Genomic DNA, 6,057 nt, shown 5'->3' on the forward strand with positions numbered 1-6,057 from the left:
TGTCGTGGTTACTTTTTAAACTTCATATTAGAATTTTTAAAATTTTTTTTTTTTTTAGACACAAACCCTCCCTCCGTTCCTCCTGCTCCGCATCTGCTGCCCAACCAGAGCTAAGTTTGATCCACAACCACTTTTATTTCCCTATTTCTCTGTCCCCTGCACCGATCTCGCAGCAAAAAAAAAAAAAAAGAAAAAAAGGGCAGGAGGAGGAATTGCGCCCAACAGGGCCGAGCGACAGAAACCGCCGATTCACCTTGAGCAGGAATAGTTGGATTTCAAAGACATTCGAACCCTCATGAAAAACAGATAAAACTTATTTATTGCCTCCGAGCCCGGCGGAACAAATTGTTGCTTGGCCGTAAAAATAAATAAATAAATAAATAAATAAATAAATAAATAAATAAATAAATAAATATAATAATAATAATAAAATAATAAAAATCCGAATTATTTCTGGGCTGGTTTCTTTTTATTCAGCGGGGTCTTTTATTTCACTGCTCCGGTTTCCAAATGAATTCGTCGGGAAGGGGAGAAAATCCCCCCCAAGCTTTAATTGCTGATGGCAAAGACCGAGGTGTCTTTTCCCAGGATTTTTTTTTTTTCGGGATTTATTCCCATTTCGGTGTTTTCGGGGTGCGCACAAAGGTGGGAAACATAATATAATAAATATAATACCCAAAATAGGGGTTATTTTTTTCCCCCTAGGCCAGAAGATTTGTCCTTGACACCTTTTGTTGTGGAAGAAATGTCTGATTTCTTTGAACTCCCCCTCCCTCCCCTGCAAAAACCCGACCCTGAGCTCATTTCGGAGCAATCAGGAGCCGCTTTAAGCCAAGTTTAAATCAAAATTCTCTTCCCCCCCACTTCCTCATTTTCTCACATCTCCCCTTTTCTTTTTTTCTTTTTTTTCTCTGAGCCAAATCGGGCGATTTTACACCCAAACCCAGGCCCGGGGTGGGTGGATGAACAGAAGATAAAGTAAAAATAATTTAAATTGCAGGAGGGAGAATGGGGAGAATTAAAAATGTTGGGATGAGGAAGAATGAAAATGGAAGGAGAAAATCAAAAATCGGAGGAGAGAGAAGGAATTAGGAAGGGAGGGAGAGAAAATAAACCCCGACCTCGCTGCTGCCCCGGGTCGGTGCTTTGACCTGGAGATGGAAACTCCTTTTTTTTCCTCCTCTACATCCCTCAAAATAAGAAATAAAGGGGCAAGAGAGGGAGTTTTGGGTCGGGAGGGGTGATGGGGACGTGCCCCTCCTGGTAACCTCTTCTCAGAGCTGGAAGGACTCTCTCAATTCCCAATAAATATCATAATTCCTATTAAAATGAAAAAAAAAAAAAAAACCTGAGCGGATTTCCCTCTTCCCGACTCAGATTCCCTTCTTTTTCCCTAATTCCCTGATATATTAACTGGGGGTTTTTTCCCTCCCCAGGGCTCTTTTCAGCCCCCCAAAACGCCCCGTTTGGTTCCGAGTGGCGGTGGGGTGAGTTCCTAAACGTAAAATAAACACGGGAGTGGGAATAATTAGCGGCATTTATCGGCATCTGGCCACCCACCCCACCGCCCAAAACCTTCCAGACCCCGCCAGGGGGGAAAAAAAAATGAACTACGGGACGAGTAATTAGTCGGGAAACAAATCGCACAGAAACTTGGAGGTAAAACCTAATGAAGTGCAGAGTAAGGGGAGAGGGTTGAGGGGGGGGAAAAAAGCGGTTTTTTTTTTACGGCTTGGTAGGTAGCGAGTAGACACGGGCGATATTTTATTGCTGAGAGAATAAATTAATTAATATCTCCGGAGCTGGCGACTACAATGGCTCCACGGATGGGCGCGTTTAAAGGAGATATATGTATCCAGTCTCATCGGCGTTGTTAACAAGAGCGATAATAAAGATGAAAAGGATAAGGAAAGATAAAAAAAAAAGATCGCTCGGGTTGCGCTTCTGACTGCGGGTAAATTAGGCGGATTTTCTGATGGCTGCGTCTTGTTGACTCTCGACAAACTCCTTCTTTCTTTCTTTTTTTTTTTTTTCTTTTTATTTATTTATTTATTTTTTTCCAAGTCAGACTTCATTAAGTGACTTTATTTTCCTGTTCCTCGAATAGGAAATGAAGATCCGAGCCCCGAGCTCCCCCAATAAATCTCGGATTAACTATCCTCCTCCTCCGAGGCTCGAGGGGAGGAGGGGGGGACACCTCCCTTCTCTCCCTTCTCCCCTTTTTCTGACCAAAATGTGACTATTTTTGGAGAAAAAAAGCATTTTACCCACTTTTCCGCGAGGAAATTTGGACTTCCCCCCCCCCCCTTCTCTTTCATCCCTTGCTTTTTCTGGTCCCGCATTAAAAAATAATAAAAAATAATAATATTAATACTATATATATTAATAATAATAAATAAATAAATAATCAGCCTTAAAAACCCACCTATAATATTTTTAAAATTTATTTATTTATTTTAAAGAGCGTTCGCGCTTTAATTTTAGACTCAACTTAGCCAAGCGCTGCCGCAGAGAACACATAAACCGTCGGGGTACCTCATTATAAAAAACCTTCCGCCAAAATTAACGCCTTTCAGAGGGTATTAATATTCATTTCTGAGACCGCGAACCCTCCCGCGGCTCCCAAAAAAACCTCCACGTCGGGTGGGGAGGAAAGCGGCGATGTGTGGAAATTCATTTTTTTGTTTATTTATTTATTTTTTTTTTATGATGGCCCAGTAAACTGTTACGAGGTGAGACGAGACGCTGCTAAAGGCCGAAAGCATTTAAAAAATAAAATAAAACAAAATAAAATAAAATAAAATAAATTAGGAGTGGGGAAAAAAGTACGGTGCGAGACCCAAGGCAGCGATGAGGGGCCGGTAAATCGAGGAATAAAAGGCCAAAAAAATTATCTGAAGGTGGAAATAAGAGCAGAAATATTTTAATGGATGGCGGAAAGAGGAGTTGGGGTTTTTTTTTCCCCTACCCTAAAAATTAAATCCTCATCCCCATCCAGCCCCAAACCGGTCGATTCTCTCACCCACGGGTCATTTTTTTGGGTGGGTGGGGGGGTTTCCCTTTGGATTTTCCCCCCTTTGTGGCTCTTTCCACCTCCCCGAAAAAAAAATCTTCCCACATTTCCAACTGGCAGCCAGAGCCCAAACCTTGACTTTATGGGTATTTAAACCAACCATCTTCATCTGTAATTGGGGATGAAGAGTATTTATTGCTCCGGTGGAGAACTAGAGATATAATTATCTCTTTATAGAGCGACTCTGAAATAAAGCATCTGTCTCCCCCCCCCCAACCCCAGACACACACAAAGGCAGCTGAAAGTTCCACATCTGCACAAGCACTTCTTTTATATTTTATTTTATTTTATTTTATTTTATTTTATTTTATTTTATTTTATTTTATTTTATTTTATTTTATTTTATTTTATTTTATTTTATTTTATTTTATTTTATTTTATTTTATTTTATTTTATTTTATTTTAATTTAATTTTTTATTTATTTTTAATTTATTTTTTTATTTATTTTATTTCATTTCATTTCATTTCATTTTCCCTCTTTTTTTCCCCACCAAAAATACCTTTGTCCAAGGCCGACCATCCTCTCTTGTAAAGTTTTTTTTTTTTAAAAAAATCCTCCCAGCCCCACGGACTGGCTCTGGCAGGGATTTCTCCTCTGTTTATTTTTATTTTTATTTAAAACGGGGCTAAAGGAAATGTCCCCCTGCAAAGAGGAGCCGCCTTGGCTGCAGAGGTTCCGTATCGTCCCTTTTTTTATTTTGTTTTTACAGGGGAAAAGGGATTTTTCGGTGCCTGTTTGGAGGCCGGGGAGGGATGTGGTGGGGTGAGAGGGGATTTCTCGGGGAGGACGGAGCGAGACAGAAGGGTCTGATCGACTCTAATCCAGATTTATTTTTGAATTTATTTTTGCCCGCGGATAAATTTACTTTCACCCTCTCTCCCCATCTCCCTCTAAAACTGTGAATACAATTTGGAAATTTTGATTTTTTTAGAGGGGAGACTTTGGGGTAGGAGCTGCCCAGCTTTGCCTCCATCAAGTAATTTATTTTTTATATTTATATTTATATTTATATTTATATTTATATTTATATTTATATTTATATTTATATTTATATTTATATTTATATTTATATTTATATTTATAATTTTTTATTTTTATTTTTATTTTTATTTTTATTTTTTGCATTTTATTTTTATTTTCATTTTTCATTTTTCTTTCTTTACTCTTTACCCTTCATCCTTCCTTTTCCATTCTTCGCTTTTTATTTTTATCTTTATTTTTAAATTTTTTTCCATTTAATTTTCTTTAATTTTCATTTCTTTTTTTTTTTTTCCTCCTTTCTTTTTTTCCCTTCCCCTTTTTTGGTTCCTCCGCGGGAGGAGCCGTCTGGGCTGCCCGTCTGGGTGGGCGGGGGCCGCCCCTCGCAAAGTGAAGGTCAAGTTAAGCCTCCAACCTCCCCTTTCCGCGGCAAAGCCATCGCCTCCCACCTCCCCCTCAACCTTTATTTTAATTAAACCCCCTTTTTTTTTTCCGCTCCGGGGGGGGGGCAGAGAGAGGAGCCAAACGCTGAAACAGCGAAGGGACAACTCGATTTTTTGGGACGCTTTTCCTCCAAATCCTGATTTTTTAAAATTTTTTTTTTCATCCCCCAAACCGGATTTCAAACTTCCAACCAGATCTTTCCCCTCTTCCTCCTTTTTTTTCCAACCCACCCCCCCCTCTTTTTTCCCCCCCCTCTCTTTTCTCGTCTCGCAAGATGCAAACCCCGGCGGAGGAAATTAAACATCATAAAGAAAAGTCCAATTAAAAGGTTTAATGTCCGAACGTTGCCCATTTCCTCCAGAAAACAATGAAGTTCGCTCGGTAAGGAGAGAGGCAGAGAGAAAGAAAGAAAGGAAAGGAAAAAAGGGGTGGAGGGAGGGAGGGAGGGAGAGGGGGCAGAATATTTTGTCTCAAAGAAGAGGGGAGGGGGGGAAAATTAAACATTAAAATATAAAGGGGGGCGGGGGGATATTTGGGGTTAAGATGGGGATCAAGTGGGTAAAATAATGTGGATTTTTCGTGCTGGTTTCTGCTTTTTTTAAATTGGGGGGAAAGGCCTGAAGTGGGGGGGAAAAAGGAGGGGGGGAAAGGGTTAAAATTAAATAAGAAATAAGCAGGGAATGGGGTGATAAGAAGGGGGGGGGGTTCGGGGGATAAAACCCCTGAGTTCCTTCACCTCGCCCTCCTCCCTTTCTCCTCACCCCACGCAGCGCTGGTTTCCCCTCGGGACCTTCCCACTCAGGAAAAAAATTAAAATAAATTTAAATAAATTTAAAAAATTAGGAAAAAAAAAAGAAGTAAAATAAGCAAGGGGCGCCTAAAATCCACCCCAAAATAAAGAGGGGGTTTAGGTAAATGATTATGTGGTTATTTTGGTGGAATTTGGGCCCCGCGGGACAGAAAGCCACGGGAGATGTCCAATCGGGAGGGGTAAATGAGAGGTAAATGTGAATAAAGGTGTTTGTTTCTGGGGTAAGAGCGAATCGCTCAGTGCTTCTGCGCTCCCAGTTTTTCTAATAAATGTGGAAAGAAAGGAAGAAAAAGAGAGAGGGAGAGACAGAAGGGCAGAAAGAAAGAATTAAAAAAAAATAAAACTGGGAAAAAACATACGGGGAGGGATCAGAAGGAGAAATTAGAGACCAGTCCGACCATTGGACCGATTTTTAATTCCTAATTTATCTGCTTTCAATCCGTGGAGTTTTTAAAGCCAGCACCTTATTAAATGAGAGCTCCCACCGCATCAATTCAGTTCTACATTCCAAGAGATTTCTCCGCCCTCGTCCCCAAGGAAGAAAGAAAAAAAAAAAAAAAAAAAAAAAAAAAAAAAAAAAAAAAAAAAAAAAAAAAAAAAAAAAAAAAAAAAAAAAAAAAAAAAAAAAAAAAAAAAAAAAAAAGAAAAAAAAGGTGTGAATATAATTTCATTTTTATTTATTTTATTTTATTCGGGGAGGGGATGAAAGAACTGAGTTTAAAATAAATAAATAAATAAATAAATAAATA

This window comes from Empidonax traillii, unplaced genomic scaffold (genome assembly GCF_003031625.1).
Source record: "Empidonax traillii isolate 1590-97213 ecotype Southwest subspecies unplaced genomic scaffold, ASM303162v1 scaffold3371:size32227, whole genome shotgun sequence".
Classification (NCBI taxonomy): Eukaryota; Metazoa; Chordata; class Aves; order Passeriformes; family Tyrannidae; genus Empidonax; species Empidonax traillii.